Source organism: Diabrotica undecimpunctata, chromosome 4, assembly GCF_040954645.1.
Source record: "Diabrotica undecimpunctata isolate CICGRU chromosome 4, icDiaUnde3, whole genome shotgun sequence".
Classification (NCBI taxonomy): domain Eukaryota; kingdom Metazoa; phylum Arthropoda; class Insecta; order Coleoptera; family Chrysomelidae; genus Diabrotica; species Diabrotica undecimpunctata.
The window spans coordinates 159,607,588-159,624,385 of record NC_092806.1 but is presented as its reverse complement, the minus strand read 5'-3'; the positions used below and the strand labels follow the sequence as shown (position 1 = coordinate 159,624,385).

At 34.2% G+C, this 16,798-nt stretch overlaps 1 protein-coding gene across 2 annotated transcripts in view; it reads left to right on the top strand.

Annotated features, from left to right (window-relative positions):
- The window catches only part of LOC140440341 (ornithine aminotransferase, mitochondrial-like), a 47,249-nt gene that overhangs the window by 5,295 nt on the left and 25,156 nt on the right, over positions 1 to 16,798 (top strand). The window contains exon 1 of one of the 2 annotated variants that reach the window (XM_072530786.1): positions 420 to 811. The exons of the other annotated variant lie outside the window; for it this stretch is intronic. The gene's annotated coding sequence lies outside the window, so the exon portion shown is untranslated. Of the gene's footprint in view, positions 1 to 419; positions 812 to 16,798 lie in introns of those variants that run through there. 2 annotated transcript variants of the gene reach the window in all.

Below are 16,798 nucleotides of genomic sequence, written 5' to 3'. Positions count from 1 at the left end.
CACGTCCCCGTTTTACTGCGTTTAGCACAGCTATTGGGTTAGATGTTATGCTGTGTAGGACTTTGCTTTCTGTATTGTAGAGTTCTTTGACGAGACTTATTATTTTTACTGGTGTTAAAGCATTTACTACCGGAAAAATTAAAATTCAAAAACATGTATATCTTTTGCTTTATTAAGATTATTATTTGAGTTAGTTTCGATTTGATTTATTAAAATTGTACGATATTTAACATCTTTACGTCGTGATCGTAAAAAGTAGAATTTCTTTAGTACGGCACTGTAATTCAGTCGAGCGCATAAGCAAGGTCACCATGTTATACATTTTTTTACATTTGCATTTCAAATAAAAAACATAATTAACCTCTTGTTTACTTAAGTACAAATACATAGAAACAGTACTAAAAACTTTGTGAGTAGTTCCTGAAAAAATCGCATTAAAAGTGGAAACTTTTAAATACTTTTTTTTATTTTGTATTTTGATGCCCATGTGAGAATTTGAAGTAAACACTGCCCATAAAAAATCATTATAGAAGGGGTAATATACTTGTCCAGTCTCCAGTAAGCTCTAGGTCAGGTCAGTCATCAGTCCCGTCATCGCTATACGCTTTTATATAGGAGTTATGCCAGTAGTACCCAAACCACGTAGTTTTTTTACATTTTGACCTACTACTGACAAAATTGATATTAGTAGTGGTATCAACGAAGTGATATCTACCGACCTATGTTTCCTTTGAGGAGTTCAGTGTGTTAGAAAGTGAGTTGGAATTGTTTGCAGTGTATTGACCTTTTTCGGTTACGAAACGCATTGAAGGTAAATTTAAAGCTGATATTTTATTTATATACTTATATGGATATATATATATATATATATATATATATATATATATATATATAATAATATATATATATATATATATATATATAATAATATATTATATAATATAAAGCTTCCAAAGATTCGTGAGGTTGCGGTCAAAAGGCCTAGTGATTAAAACTCTAATAGACTCTTTTATTAAAAGTCGAGCTTTCGACACTGTTTAGTTTCTTTATCAAGATAATAAATGTGTAGTTTGGAATAGTTCGCAAGCCATGTTAACACGAGAAATAATATAATATATACATAACTGTAAAATACAAAAATTCAAACATATAATAATATAACATAATTTTACATAAAAGAGTCTACGTATATTAGAGTTTTCATCACTAGGCTTTTTGACCGTAACCTCACGAATCTTTGAAAGTTTTACTTTAATAGAAGGTCACAAACAACTTTTATATACATATAATATAAAATTAGTATTTCTTGGATTTAGGTTCAATAAGTAATATTAAATTTGGAACTAGATTTTATTGTCCGTTGAAATCAACGTTTCGGCAGGAAACCCTTGCCTTTGTCAAGATTCTAAAATGTACAAGATTAGGAAAGAAAGTTATTGTAAAATACATAAAAAACTTACCAAAACGTAAAACGGGACATTGACATTAATGAATTGACAGAAGAAAAAATTGATATTTAATATCTCATGGTTTACTGTCATTAATATATAATTATTTTTATATGAGTGTATCTTTAATGTTTTCGAAAATAGACTAGGCGGGATCTGTAGAAATTCAGACCATAATGGACATTTTCCATAGGAAGCTATTTTTTTGCTGGAATCCCTTCAGGATGTGCCCAATATCGATAATCACGATATGCGCCAGTCGCAAACCCTGTGCTAAATTTTTTATTTAACAAAATCTGAAAACAATTGAAAATTTCTCAATTTTTTGCTAATATTTTCGTTTATAATTCGGAAAATATTGATCCTAGAGAAAAAATTATAAGAAGTTAAAAGTTTCATTATTAAATTTTACACAATATTTCGTTAGCTAGAAATTGAAAATTTTATGTTTATTGTTGAAAAAATAGCAATAATTGGAAAAAAGGTGCAAAAAATGAAGTTAATCCTTTAAATGTTTTCGACTTTCTAAACTTGACTTACAAGCTCCATATTCCGCCTAGAAAAACCTTTTAATATGTTTAAAACGTGTGCTAAATTTTGTTAAGATCGGTCGGATAGGTTTTTGCATAATAATTTTGCAATCCAGCCTACTGGAAAAAAATCGCAAATTTTCAAATTTCTAGTAAGCAATAAATAAGGCTTTCAAATAGTTGCAATTTTTTTTACATATAGAGGAAGGCTCAAACTTTCAAACGCTTTTTGTAAAATTCAAATCGGTTCACTAGGAGAGCCTAGAAATTTTTTTAAAATTTTAAACATTTTTTAGGCTTATAAACAAATTGAATAACTTTACGAGCTTTAAACGTTACAATTTCAAAATTTATACACTTAAAGAACATTAAAAGACGCTTCTTTAAAAAAAACGATACATTCGGCTTACTGGTTGCCGAGATATTGAAGGTCAAGGTCAAACCTGAAGATTCTTGTCCTTCCAAAAAAAGAAAAAGACTTAAAAAAAAATTATTGAAGATTGAGTCAAAATAAAGTTTATTTATGAAAAAAAAATTTTTTTTCGTTCGCCTTTGTTTTAACAATTTAAATTATTTATTAACAATTTATAAATACATATTTGTTTACTAAAAGTAACAATTTACTTTAATGTATAAATTGCAAGCTCAAAAAAATGCATGAAGAAAAAATGCAATTACTTGTTTAACATACAATTGTTTATTGCAAATTTCCCAATTTTGCAATTAAAAACGGTACTTGAAAATATGATATTTGAAATCCTTGTCGTCCGAGACATCGATTCAAAAAAAAAGAGCAAAATTGGTTAACAAGAAGCCGAGATAATGCAATTTTTAGCGCGCGCTATAATTTTGAACTCACCGATTCACATTTCGAGTGAATGTCCCCCACCACCACCTCTCATGCATTCCGAGCGACATTTTATGCGAAAACGGTTTTTTATTTGTCTTTTTTATGGGTGTTGCCATAAAGCGCATTACGTAAAACTTTTCATATAAAAAGTACTTGACAAGACGAGGGTATTTGTTTAGAAACGAGCTCTCTATCACTTATAGTTACACGGCAAATATATGCCAACTTTGACCTTCAATATCTCGGCAACCAGTAAGCCGAATGTATCTTTTTTTAAGAAGCGTCTTTTAATGTTCTTTAAGTGTATAAATTTTGAAATTGATATGTTTAAAGCTCGTAAAGTTATTCAATTTGTTTATAAGCCTAATATATATAAAAAATGTTTAAAACTTTAAAAAAATTTCTAGGCTCTCCTAGTGAACCAATTTGAATTTTACGAAAAGCGTTTGAAAGTTTGAGCCTTCTTTTATGTGTAAAAAAATTTGCAACTATCTGAGGGCCTTATTTAGAGCTTACTATAAATTTGAAAATTTGCGATTTTTTTCCAGTAGGCTGGGTTGCAAAATTATTATGCAATACCTATCCGACAGATCTTAACAAAATTTAGCACACGTTTTAAACATATTAAAAGGTTTTTCTAGGCGGAATATGGAGCTTGTAAGTCAAGTTTAGAAAGTCGAAAACATTTAAAGTATTAACTTTATTTTTTTGTACTTTTTTTTTCCAATTATTGCTATTTTTTCAACAATAAACATTAAATTTTCAATTTCTAGCTAACGAAATATTGTGTAAAATTGAATAACGAAACTTTTAACTTCTTATAATTTTTTCTCTAGGATCAATATTTTCCGAATTATAAACGAAAATAGGAGCACAAAATGAGAAATTTTCAATTGTTTTCAGATTTTGTTAAATAAAAAATTTAGCACAGGGTTTGCGACTGGCGCATATCATGATTATCGATATTGGGCACATCCTGAAGTGATTCCAGCAAAAAAATAGCTTCCTATGGAAAATGTCCAATCCAAAACAGATCCCGCCTAGACTAAAAGGGTAAAGTGGAGATATGTTATCAGCGTTTCTCTATCGGTTTAGAACAAGCAGATCTGTTGGGGTGGCTTATGCTAGACGTTCTGAGATAAAGTTTTTTGATGGGAGGCATGTGTTTCATCAACCACAAATGCATCATCGTCATCAATTTCTTTGAAACCCAGAAATTTATCATTTCAACAAAAACTTTTCTTCTTTCTCTGTGTTGTTTGTTGGTAAAACTTTCGAACTTGGCTTATTCAGTATGTAACATTTTTTTAATGTAAATGTTGAAACATTTACAGAGAAGGTCCAAGTCATCATCATCATCATCATTGGCTTTTACAACTCTTCGTGAGTTTTTGCCGCGTTTACTATTGCCTTTCATTGATTCCGATTTTGCGTTCCCATACTAATAGCTTATTGATTTCTTTCTTTCTCAATGTCCATGTTTCACTTCCATATGTCACTGCTGGTCGTATTATGGTTTTGTACATTTGGATTTTGGCACGCCTTGAGAGAAGCTTTGACCTCATTAGATGTTGAATGGCAAATAATGATTTATTCCCTGCCAGTATTCGTATTTCAACCTCCCGTTCTCATGTGTTGTCACTGGTAATTGTTGCTCCTAGGTATTTGAATTCTTTGACCACCTCAAAATTATGATCGTTTATGGTAATGTTTTGTCTTATTCGCTGTCGTTCCTTTTTTGATACGACCATGTATTTAGTTTTTTCTTCGTTTATTTTCAGGCCTACGCTTAGTGTTGCTTCTTCAAAGTTCGATACTATATCCTTAACTTCCAGTGTTTTCTGTGCTACTGCATCTACATCATCTGCAAATGCGAGAATAATCTTTGCTCCTCTGGCAGTTATGTCTGGTTTGACTCTGGTATAGATTTTTCGCATTGCATATTCCAATGCTAGGTTAAATAGTAATGGGGACAGCGGGTCTCCCTGTCTGAGTCCGGTGCTTATGCCGAAAGCCTTTGAAGTTTTGCCTCCTATTCTAATTTGTGCAAAGGAATTGTTGACACACATTCGCGCAATCATGGTCAGCTTCTTTGGTACGCCTAACTCCATCATTGCACTCCACAGTTTTAAGCGATCTATGGAATCATATGCTTGTTTGAAATCTATGAAGATCTGGTGTACTTCTTTATTATATTCCCAATACTTTTCTAGCATTTGTCTGATAGTAAATATTTGGTCGATTGTTGATCTTCCAGGCCTAAAGCCGCATTGGTAATCGCCAATAATTTCCTCTGTATATGGCAGTAATCGTTTTAGTACAACTGAAGCTAATATCTTATATGTAGTACCGATTAGTGAGATTCCCCTGTAGTTGCCACATGTATCCTTTCTGCCTTTTTTATGTATTGGCACGATAATACAGCCACTCCATTCTTTTGGCATTATTTCTTGTTCCCAGGCTTCTTTCATTAATTGGTGTATTTTAGTTCTAAGTTCATGCCCTCCTTTTTTAATCAGTTCTGCATCAATATTGTCTAGTCCCGGGGATTTGTCATTTTTTAGGGTTTCTATCGCCGTGATAATTTCTTCCAGGCTTGGCGGGGGTACTTCTATCTCGGCCGTTTGGTACTCACAATTTGCTTTATTTCTATCAGAGAAGGTCCAAGTGCAAAAATAAAAGTTTTTAAACACTTTCTTTTTGTAATTTAAAGATTCTATCACAAGAACCGCCCAAACAATTCTTCTATACTGTATATAGTTGTGAAGCAATGGCAAATATCATATTATCAGGGTACTCTTAAAGCACACTTAAATAGTCTTCAGAACATCATTTCCTACGTTAACGTTTAAATTATTTTGATTTGGACAGCATTAATAAGAGTTCTTCAAATCAGACACATTTAAGGGACCATCATCATCACCATTGTCATTAGCCGTTTTAAGTTTACTGCTGAACATAGGCTTCTCGTAAATAATTCCGATATTGAGCACCTTGACTCCAGGATGAGCTTGATGCCATCCGACCATCCTGCTGGAGGACGTCCTGGATTACAATAAGCATCATGTCTAGGTTTCCATTCTAAAAATTTCTTGGTCCATCTTCAATCTAACTCTGGCAACATGCTGGCCTGTCCAGTTCCATTTCAGCGTTATAATTTTTTTTAACTGCGTCTGTAACATCAATTTTTCTCCTAACTCTGTCTCTGAGGGATATATTCAACATGGACCTATAGGTATACAATTGTTCAATTTGCGTTCCATTAGTTGAAATGTTTTACGTCAGTACAAGATTGGTTATGTATCGCGTTTTGGAAAAGTTAATTTTAAAACGAACTCTTGGTACCTTATACCCAGTATCAAATAAGGTAACTTATCTTGGAATTATTCTTGACAAAAAGCTTAGCTGGAAACCATTTATACAAAGTATAGAATCAAAATGTTTAAAAGGCATAAATTTTTTAAAATTCATAAGGAGAACCTGGTGGGGAGCAGATCCACATACATGTTTAACTTTTTACAAAGCCTTTATTAGGTCCATCTTGGATTACGGATGTACGTTATATGGATCAGCTAGTCCTTACACTCTAAAACGACTGGAAATAATTCAAAATATTTCCCTAAGACTCTGTTTGGGTGCAATGTGTTCAACGCCTGTGGAACCACTTCTGATTGAAGCACTAGTACCACCATTATTTTTACGAAGGGAATGGTTAGCAGAAAAATTTATTATTAAGTCTTTTTTTAAAAACCGTACTCTGTTAGATAAAATAGCCTTATTAAATAACCACCGATGTATCAAAACAAAATAATGGTACGGGATGTGCATTCTATATACCCTCAACAAACGTTCAAGAAAAATTCAAATTGAATAATAATACTTCCATTTTTTCTGCAGAAGCGATTGGTATTATTAAAGCCTGCGATTGTGTCGAAAAAAACAAGTTAAAAAAAAATACATTTTTTGAGTGACTCCTTATCTGTTCTTAAATGCATCGCTAACCCAATTAATGTGATGCCTACTGATACAAATCCGTTTATTAGAGAATTAAAAGCAAGAATTTATAAATTAAAAAAAAGTCAATATGAATTAAAATTCACTTGGGTAAAAGCTCATATAGGACTTCGAGGCAATGGGAATGGCAAAATGGGAATTGCATTGGAAAAACTATTGCTCTAATAACCTCACACGATATACACTATTACATCCAAGTATTCCGACAGATTTGTGGCACCAAGAATTTGATTTTACAAGAAATGATATTGTGACCATTTGTAGGCTAAAATTCGGATATGCAAGCTTCCCTCAACACTTATATAAAATCGGTGTAGTCGACACCGAACTTTGTGAAACTTGCAATGTGGTTTGCGACTTAGATCACATTTTTTATGCTTGTAGTAAATTTGAAATACAAAGACAAGAACTTATTAATAGTTTATTATTGCAAAAATTATACCCCCTTTCAATCTACTTTATTTGATATCATTAAATATGTACAAGGTATATAAAATTATTCTTAAGTTTATTAAAATTAAGCTCGTTACCTCTGTTAACTCGCCAAATATTTTACCTTTTTACCTATACTTTCCGTGGTCTACACTTTCTGTCTGTGAGTCACCTTGAATGACTCCTAGGTGCGAAAAGTAATCCTAGTTCCTCTCCCATCGTAGTCTTCTTTTAATTTCCAGAATTGTAGTGTATTTAGTTTAGTTAGAATAGGTTAATTTAAGTGAACTTTATTACACATTTGCTGCTGGCTGGATGGGCACTTAGCCCGATTGCCAAGAAAAAAAAAAAAAAAAAGAAGAAGACGAACTCTCTTGGGTGTGAAGTATTTTATGGAGATTCTTATTTTACATAATACTAGGCTAGGAGTTGATGCATCTTACGTCGAGTATTTTTTGATCGACGTATATCTCTGTTGGTTACAACATAATCTATCATAGATCTTTGTCCACTTTGTTATTGAATGTATATTTGTATTGGTCTTTGTGGTCAAAAAAATGTGTTATTTATTCTAAGTTCGTTATTCGTGCAGAAGTTTATCATCAGTTCTCCATTTTCGTTTTATCATTCTTTTTATGTGTTTGCTTAATTCTAGGTATTAGTTGATTTCCTATTCGAGCGATAAAATCCACCAATATTTGTGATCTTCCCTCTTACTTGATCTTCTAGGTACTTGTATTTCGTCATAAACCGTTTCCCTTCTTGTATGAGGTTTGTTATTCTTTAGTAAGACAAATATTATAATTTTTCTCACAAAATCAACAAAATTTGGCTTTTTCCGTTCTTGCTTGTCTTCCTCACCAGCCAAGTACACTAATTCATCGGTCATATGATTTTACACAAATCCTGGTTTCGTCTGAATAAAGCACATTTTGCCAGTTTCGAATGTTCGAGTTTTGTTCTTAAAGACGTCAATTTAGGTGATCAATCTTGTGCTTATGCTGAAAATTCCATGGACCGACCGCGTTAGAAATGAAGAAGTTTTAAGTCGTATGAATAGAGAACGTGAACTCACAGAAATTGTCAAGAAGCGTAAAACGTCTTATCTTGGACACATATTTAGACACGACAGGTATAACTTCCTTCAGCTTATTATAGAAGGGAAAATAGAAGGCAGACGCGGCCCGGGTAGACGACAAATGACCTGGCTGCGCAACATCAAGGATTGGACAGGATTAGACTTTCAAAGTTTAATAAGGAAAGCCCAAAATAGGGAAAACTTTGCAGAGGTCATCGCCAACCTTCGCTAAGAAGACGGTACCCAAAGAAGAAGAAGAATCTTGTGCTGTCTGGTTAACTCGGGAACCCGTAACTGTCTACTGTTGTATAGTACTTGGACACGAAGTCTTCTTATAGTTTCAACTGAAACACTTACACCTGTACCTTCCAAAAGCAGCTTTTGGAGTTGGAGGTGAGAAATTGTTGGGTATCTTCTAGCTACTTGGAGAATAATTCGATCGTGGCTATCTGTTGTTACTTTTTGGCGACTTTATCTTGGTCTATTCTTAAGCGTTCCTAACTCCTAATACCTAGGATAGGTTTTTGACACAACACCCTGTGTTACGCCTGTTAAGATCAAAAATCTTCTCCCTTTGGACATCCGTTAACCCCATACAAGGCTTATTTTTGGTTTTGAAAGCGAAAGTGGGTTTATTTATCTTTCAATTTATTTACAACCAAAACAAATAATCTGTACCTTGCCGGACTGTGTTATCTAATTGTTTTATTGGTTTGTTTATTTTCAATAAAAACCTTTATTATTCGCAACCGTAACAAGTTTTTCCAAAAAAACTAAATATTGGTTTGGAATACATGGTGATTCAATTATAAGTTTGGTTGTGTGTAATTTTTACAGTATAGAATGACTTCATAGATAGCGACAGCCGCAGCCGCAGCCGCAGCGATAAATATGGCGATAAAACCAGGGTCGATCCTGCCTTATTTTTCATTCATTTGGAATGGAATATCATAAGCAAAATTTATCCCAATTGACGTTTTGTAAACTAAAAGGAGAGACTGCAAGATATTTTACAAGACATATCTCCATGACGGGAAAATATTGATTAATTGAAAATTTTTTAATTAACTATCAATTGATAAAAAGATTTTTCTTCTTCTTTTTCTTCTTCTTCTTCTTCTCCTTCCTCTTTATAAGCAATTTTGCATATTCATTGGTGGATTAATACCTCTATGGAAGGTTGTGAGTCCATCTTTTGCGCGGTCGTCTGATACTTCTATCGATTGGTGATTTATCTCGTGCTATTTTGGCCACCCTTCTGCTTATCTGGTTATTCCATTGTTTTCTTCTATTTTGTGTCCATTCATTTATACACTGTACGTTACATTTTCTTCTAATGTTTTCACTTCTCTTTCGATCTCTCAGCGTATTTCGTGTAATTCTTCTCAGTACTCCCATCTCTGCCGTTTCCAGTAGCCTTTGTGTTGTGGCTGTGTCGAGTCTTGTTTCTGGGGCATATGTGATTATTGCTCTTACACTGGTTTTATAAATTCTTGACTTCATCTCAGTGTTAATGTGTCTGTTTCGCCATATAGTGTTATTAAGGCATCCTGCCAGTCTATCTGCTTTTTGTACTTGATCTCCCACTTCTTTGTCTATGTCACCATAGCTAGACAGTGTAATTCCCAGGTATTTTATTTCCATTACATTCCATTAAATTCTGTTGCTCTTTAGTTAAATTGTCGACCAGTATTTGCAGACTATCTTCATCTTGGGCTATCAGTATTGCGTCGTCTGCGCAACAAAGTATTTTTATTTCTTTGTTTCTCATTCTGTATCCTCTTTTTTTGTTAAAGCTTTTGATGATTTCATCCATGATCAAATTGAAGAGTATGGGGTCAATGAATACACAGTACCTTGTCTTATTACGCTGCCTATTTCTATAGGTTCTGTAAGTTGTCCATCTATTCTGACGTTCATTTTGTTGTTTTGGTAAATGTTTTCGATAGTTTTTATAATACTTAGGGGAACTTCTTTATTATATAGAAGATGGATTACATCTTTGAGTCTTACTCTGTCACTCGCTTTCTTTAGGTCAATCAGACACAGAAATGCTGGTCTATTATACTCTAGTGATTTATCAGTGTTTAGCCGTTTAGCACATCAAGATGCACGATTATATGTTGATGGTCATATAATTCAAAGAGTGTCCAGTTTTAATTATCTTGGTTGCCATATTACTGAACAACTAGATCCAGATCAAGAGATAAAACGTAGAATCGAGATAGCCCGCACGACATTTTTAAAAATGAAGTCATTCTTCTGTAATGATAACTTGCAACTTCAACTTCGAAAGCGCATGGTTAAATGCTACATTTGGTCAGTCCTCTTATACGGTGTCGAAGCATGGACATTAAAAATATCCACCATTAATCGTCTGGAGGCATTTGAAATGTGGCTGCACAGACGTATACTAAAAATTCCATGAACGGCTATGCTGACAAATGTGGCAGTCCTTGAGAGAGCAAATGTTGCTCGCGAGCTGCTTGATAACATCAAATGTAGAAAGATGGCCTATTTTGGACACGTAGTAAGGGGAGACCGATATAATATTCTTCAACTTATTGTGATGGGTAAAATCGAAGGACGCAGAGGAATTGGTAGAAAGCAGGCCTCTTGATTGAAGAATATCAGGGAGTGGACAGGAATGAGGAAAGCTGAGCAACTCTTTAGAATAGCTCAAGACAGAGACAGTTTCGCCATGTTAATCGCCAACGTCAAGGGGACTTGATAGGGCACGTTAAGAAGAAGATTTATCAGTAATTTGCTGTATAACGAATATTGCATCTGTACACGATCTTCCACTACGAAAACCCTGTTGTTCATCTGCTAAACTTATCCTCTGATTTATTAACAATAATTGTAAAATTTTAGTTGTAAGTTTTAGCGTAGTATTTAACAAGTTTATACCTCTGTAGTTTTCTGGCTGTTTTTTATCTCCTTTTGTGAATAGTAGAATTAGTTGTAATTAGACCAGTGGTCACATATAGATGTGAAACGTGGACCCTCTCAACCACTGATGAAAATCAACTGAGAATATTTGAGCGCAAAATACTAAGGAAGATATTTGGACCAACCCAATGCAGCGATAGTTCGTGGAGAATTAAAATGAACCACGAGCTGGATGAACTAATGCAGAGCGCAGATATTGTCAGATTTGTAAAATCACAAAGACTAAACTGGCTTGGTCACCTAGAAAGAATGCCAGATAATCGAGCTGTAAAAGTAGTCCAGAGATGGAAGCCCCAAGGAAACAGAACAAGAGGAAGGCCCCGTAAAAGATGGATAGTCGACGTAGAGAGGGATCTTAAAACCATGAACATCAGGCAGTGGCGAAGGAAAGTATCCGACAGGGCAGAATGGAAGAACATTGTTAAGCAGGCCAAGACTCACAAAGGGTTGTAGCTCCATTAGAAGAAGAAGAAGAAGAAGAATTAGTTCGCTCGTTCTCCATTCTTCCGGTACTTTATTGTATTTTATAATTTTATTAATTAATGTTGTTAATTGTTCTCCCATTGCTGCTCCACAATATTTCAGTAATTCGTTTGGTATCTGATTTTTGGTTTTTGGTTGATACAAATTTGGTTTTGTAAATTTATAATTAGCATTTTCGAAAAGCTTTACAAAGAGGTGGAGCATTTTTTGATTTCCAATATTTACGAGAAACTTTCCACGCAAATATCTCCTACGATATTGCACAGATTGATCAAGAGCTTCTGCTGAAGAGGATCTTGAGTCTCGATTTCATTTTACCTAGACAAAGTTGTAGAGCAGTATTTAAAAAAAAAAAAATCGGTTGCCTGTAAAGTCGGTTTTACGGGCGAAGATTTTACGTGACAACGTCTTTTTCTCGGTAGAATATTTAATGATATGAATATTATTAAATTGCACAATAGGAACAAGGAATTGAATGAAAATAAGAATTGCACAAATTTTAACTATAGAAATATATTTTGTTTACTACTGTTTTGACAGGTTAGAGGTTATAATTTGTTATTTTAAATGTTTGACTAGCAATACGCGCTGTTTCTTCTCAATCGACTGAATTACGATTGATTGCAGAGTGATTTAAACTAATAATTTACTTAACACTATCAACATTTGTCAATAGTATGACATAACCTATAAACTCAGTTTCTCAACTTTTGTGTCAATCTAACAATTAATCAATCAATCATAGTTTACGATAATGAAATATTAGTGTACAATTATTTACCTTTATTGTTGTAGTTGTTGTAAATGACGAATCTAAGCACTCCACATTTTCACTACAGACACAGCTGACGATACTTTAACCACACGTGTGAACTTGTATTATGACGCTTTCTCGGTTTTCCAACGCCAAGAACGCTCGAGAAAGACAGAGACACAAGCAAGCACCGATTCAACGCGCCTAATTCTCTAGTGCTGCGCGCGCAGCGGACCGATCATGTTTGAGTGGGAGAGAGACGCAAGGCATTAGCCGGTCCGGCGGGCCTCTCTATCGTTCGGTGACTCATCGTAACAGACGTGAGCGGGCGTTACACTTTTTCATGAGTGACTCCGAGCCACAACCTAATTTAAGACGTTGTCACGTCAAAAGTCTCAAGTCCTGCTCAAATTTTCCTATCGATATCTTCTTATTTTGTCTGTTGACTCTCTTAAGAGTGTAGTAACATTATATTTCGACCGCTCATATCGTCAATATTCATTTTTCTCGGTCTATGGCTGCTAGGGAAGCTTCGTGTAGATCATAACCAATAATTCCTCGCGTATGAGAGAATAATATATCTAACAATATATTAACAGAATATTTTTCTCCTCATGACGTGTTGGTTTTATCAACTCTCAAACAAACCAGAACTAGCAGACAACTCATCTACCAGTGGAAATTCTGTATTATTAATTGTTTTGTCTTATCCATATATCAATTGATTACTCCCAATCATAAGATTCAGGTGGTGACATAATATTGCTAAAAAGTTATGATCAATTAAAAATAATTGTGTGAAATACTCAATTGTTTTCATAGATGTATAATCCAAATCTGGATTATATTTCGCGGATGTTTTGACAGAAATAGCTGAAGACAAACTGGGCAAAAAAGAGAAAGATAGAAAGGAATGGATATCAGATGAAACATGGAATCTTATCGAGGAAAGAAAACAACGAAAAAAAGATATCCTGCAAGCAAGAACTGTAGAAAGAAGAGCACACCGACAACAGGAATATAAAACAATAAATAAATCAGTTAAAAGAAAAGCAAGAAGAGACAAAAGAAGGTGGGCTGAAGAACTTGCAAAACAAGCAGAAACAGCTGCACAACACAACAGAACTAGGGAGCTTTACCAAATTACTAGACGACTAACACAAAAAGGGTCCAACTGTTCGAACATTGTAAGATCCAAAACAGGCGAATTGCTTACTACAACAGATGACCAAGTAGAGAGATGGAAAGAGCATTTTCAGGAGATGCTAGGTATTCCCAGAGATAACGCAGACGAAATAGTCGAAAACCCGCAGAATATAGACTTGCATATTTCTTGCGAGGCCCCTTCCAAAACGGAGATAATAGCAGCTATCAAATCTCTGAGAAACAACAAGTCACCGGGAATCGATAACATTGCTGCTGAAATGCTTAAAGCTGATCCGCATCTAACTGCTGAACTTTTGCTCCCCATAATCCGAGGGGTGTGGGAAACAAACCACATTCCAGCGGGCTGGAAAAAAGGTAACATTATCAAGCTTCCAAAAAAAGGCAACCTCACACTGTGCAAAAATTGGAGAGGAATAACCTTGCTTACTGTCATAAATAAAATTTTTGCGACCATCATACTGAAAAGAATAACAAACAAGGTTGAGTTCTGAGCTAATCAAGCAGGCTTTAGGCCAGAATCCTCCTGCATAGACCACATTAATACTGTGAGGGTAATAATGGAACAATCGGTTGAATGGAACACACCCCTATACATGGTTTTTGTTGATTTTGAACGTGCCTTTGATAGCTTGTCTCACGCTGCTCTATGGAAAATTTTAGAGCTAAGAAACATCCCGCAAAAAATAATTTCTATTATAAAGTCACTATATACTGATGCGAAATGCAGCGTGACACACAATGGGATCAACAGTGACGAATACTTACTGGAGTTAGACAGGGATGCGTGCTTTCTCCGTTTCTTTTTAACATAGCTATAGACTATGTTCTCTCCGAACTAGACTCCGACACAAGGGGGATACAATGGACGTTAACCACACGCCTAAGCGATCTAGAATACGCGGACGATATCTGTCTATTAGGTCAAAGGTTCCAAGATCTGGCTTACCAATTGGAAACACTTTCCACTGAAGCCAATAAAATAGGTTTGAAAATCAATATTAGTAAAACCAAGTCCATGAGAATAAATGCAAGGAACAACACGCTATTTACTATCGACAATATGCAGATTGAAAATGTGGAAAACTTTACGTATATTACGAATATTCCGATCAAATGTCATGTCTGTTCTACTCTACGGATGTGAAACCTGGAAAGTGACAAACACCCTCACAGACAAACTGCACGTCTTTGTTAACAAATGTCTACGAAGAATTGTTCGTATATTCTGGCCTAACACCATCAGAAACGACGATCTGCTACACCTGACCGAACAAAAGAGGGTACAAAATGAAATTAAGTCCATAAAGTGGGGTTGGATCGGTCACACACTCCGAAAAAATAGTTGCAGTATCGCAAAGACTGCCCTAGAGTGGAATCCCCAAGGGAAAAGAAAAAGAGGTTGCCCAGTACAAACTTGGAGAAGATCCATCATGGACGAGATAAGAGGCCAAGGAAAGTCTTGGAATGAGGTGAAGGCCTTCAAGAACCTTATATATTTATATATAATCCAAATCTGGTTTCCCTCGTTTATTCCGTTTTTAATTTTGATTTTTTCCTTTTCCCACTCTTCATTTTTGTTTGAAAGTATCTTATAGTAATCTATAAAATTCTGGTGTTGACTTTTATCTTCTATTTCAACTTATCAACAAAAATAGCTTAATGGCAAAGAGCTAGAAGATGCATTTATTTTTGTGTGTTACCAGATTCACGAGGCAATTTCCCGGAAATGTTGGTTTGTAAACAAATTTAACAAAATAATCAGGTGTCCGAAGGTTGAAGATTACTTTTATCAAATTTGGCAGTAAAATATGCGTTATCTTAAAAATAATATTTTATCAGGAATTTTAAAATTGTTTTTTTCAGTAATTATTGTTCTACTTGGAATAGACTGGAAGGATGTAGCAAAACTAGAACAAACTATAGTATCAGTACCATTATCATTTAGCCAGCTTATTTCTCTATTTTAGACATATTGTAAATTACTTTTCATTTAGTTAGTTTCCTATCATCAAGGCCATTCTTACCTTATTTGTACCTGTTATAAACAGTTCGTATGTGGTACCACTCTTCTAAGTCTCTCTCCATTTCCTTACGGGGTTATCGAATTTTCTCGACGAGAACATTTTTACAGTTCATGTAGCAAATTTTAAAGCTGTCATTTGCGTGTTTGGGGTTTCTCAAGTTACGACCAAGAAAGCCTTGTAGTCTAGCGATGCTAGTGATGGAAACAAGCTCTACTTACCCTCCACATCAAAATCTGTATGTCATTATTGTTTTTAAGGGTGTAAATTACCCGTTTTTTCAAAAAACCAATAAAAATTGAAATTAACTTATTTCATCCCTTATAAAGCACCCCTGTTAACATAGAATTGGAAAAAAAATAATTTAATGATCTTTTGTGACATTAATTATAATGAATAGGCATAATGATCCAAAAAACATAAAAAAAATTATCGGAGCCAAAAAAATTATTGTTACAATTAAAAAAAAAAAAATTGTGTAAAAAAATTTGGACAACTTTTCGCGTGGGTGATCTATTGAACCCTATTTTGGATCTCAGGAAAGTGATGATGCAAAAAAATCGATGCATCTTCAAAGAAATAAATCGAAGGTGAAAACCTTAATAAACTGGACTAATATCTTACACCGAAAAAATGGATGGTTATGCCTCACCATCATAGTCATTGTTTTGCAACAAATGACTTGTTCTTTCTATTTTTAGATATTAATGTATACAAAATAAACAAACCCATTTGAATTCATAGCAGTTATGATGCCAAACACATTTCGTAATAATTTTTTATTAGTAGGTATTTAAAAGTGAATTTGCACATTTTTTATTATTTTCGTTCATGTTAATGCGTCATATTTCGATTAATGTATTTTGTATAAGTATATTTGATAAGTTTGTAATTTTAATAGCTTGTAAGAGTGAAAAAATGCGGTTTTTCCATGTTTTGTTCAGGTCCTCATTGTAAACAATTAAATTGAGTATACTCTCTCTGAAAATGATTGATAGCAAGTTTATATGACACAGATGACAATCTCCAACGTAATGTCATAAAGCAGTGTCATAAAGCAGTGTCATAA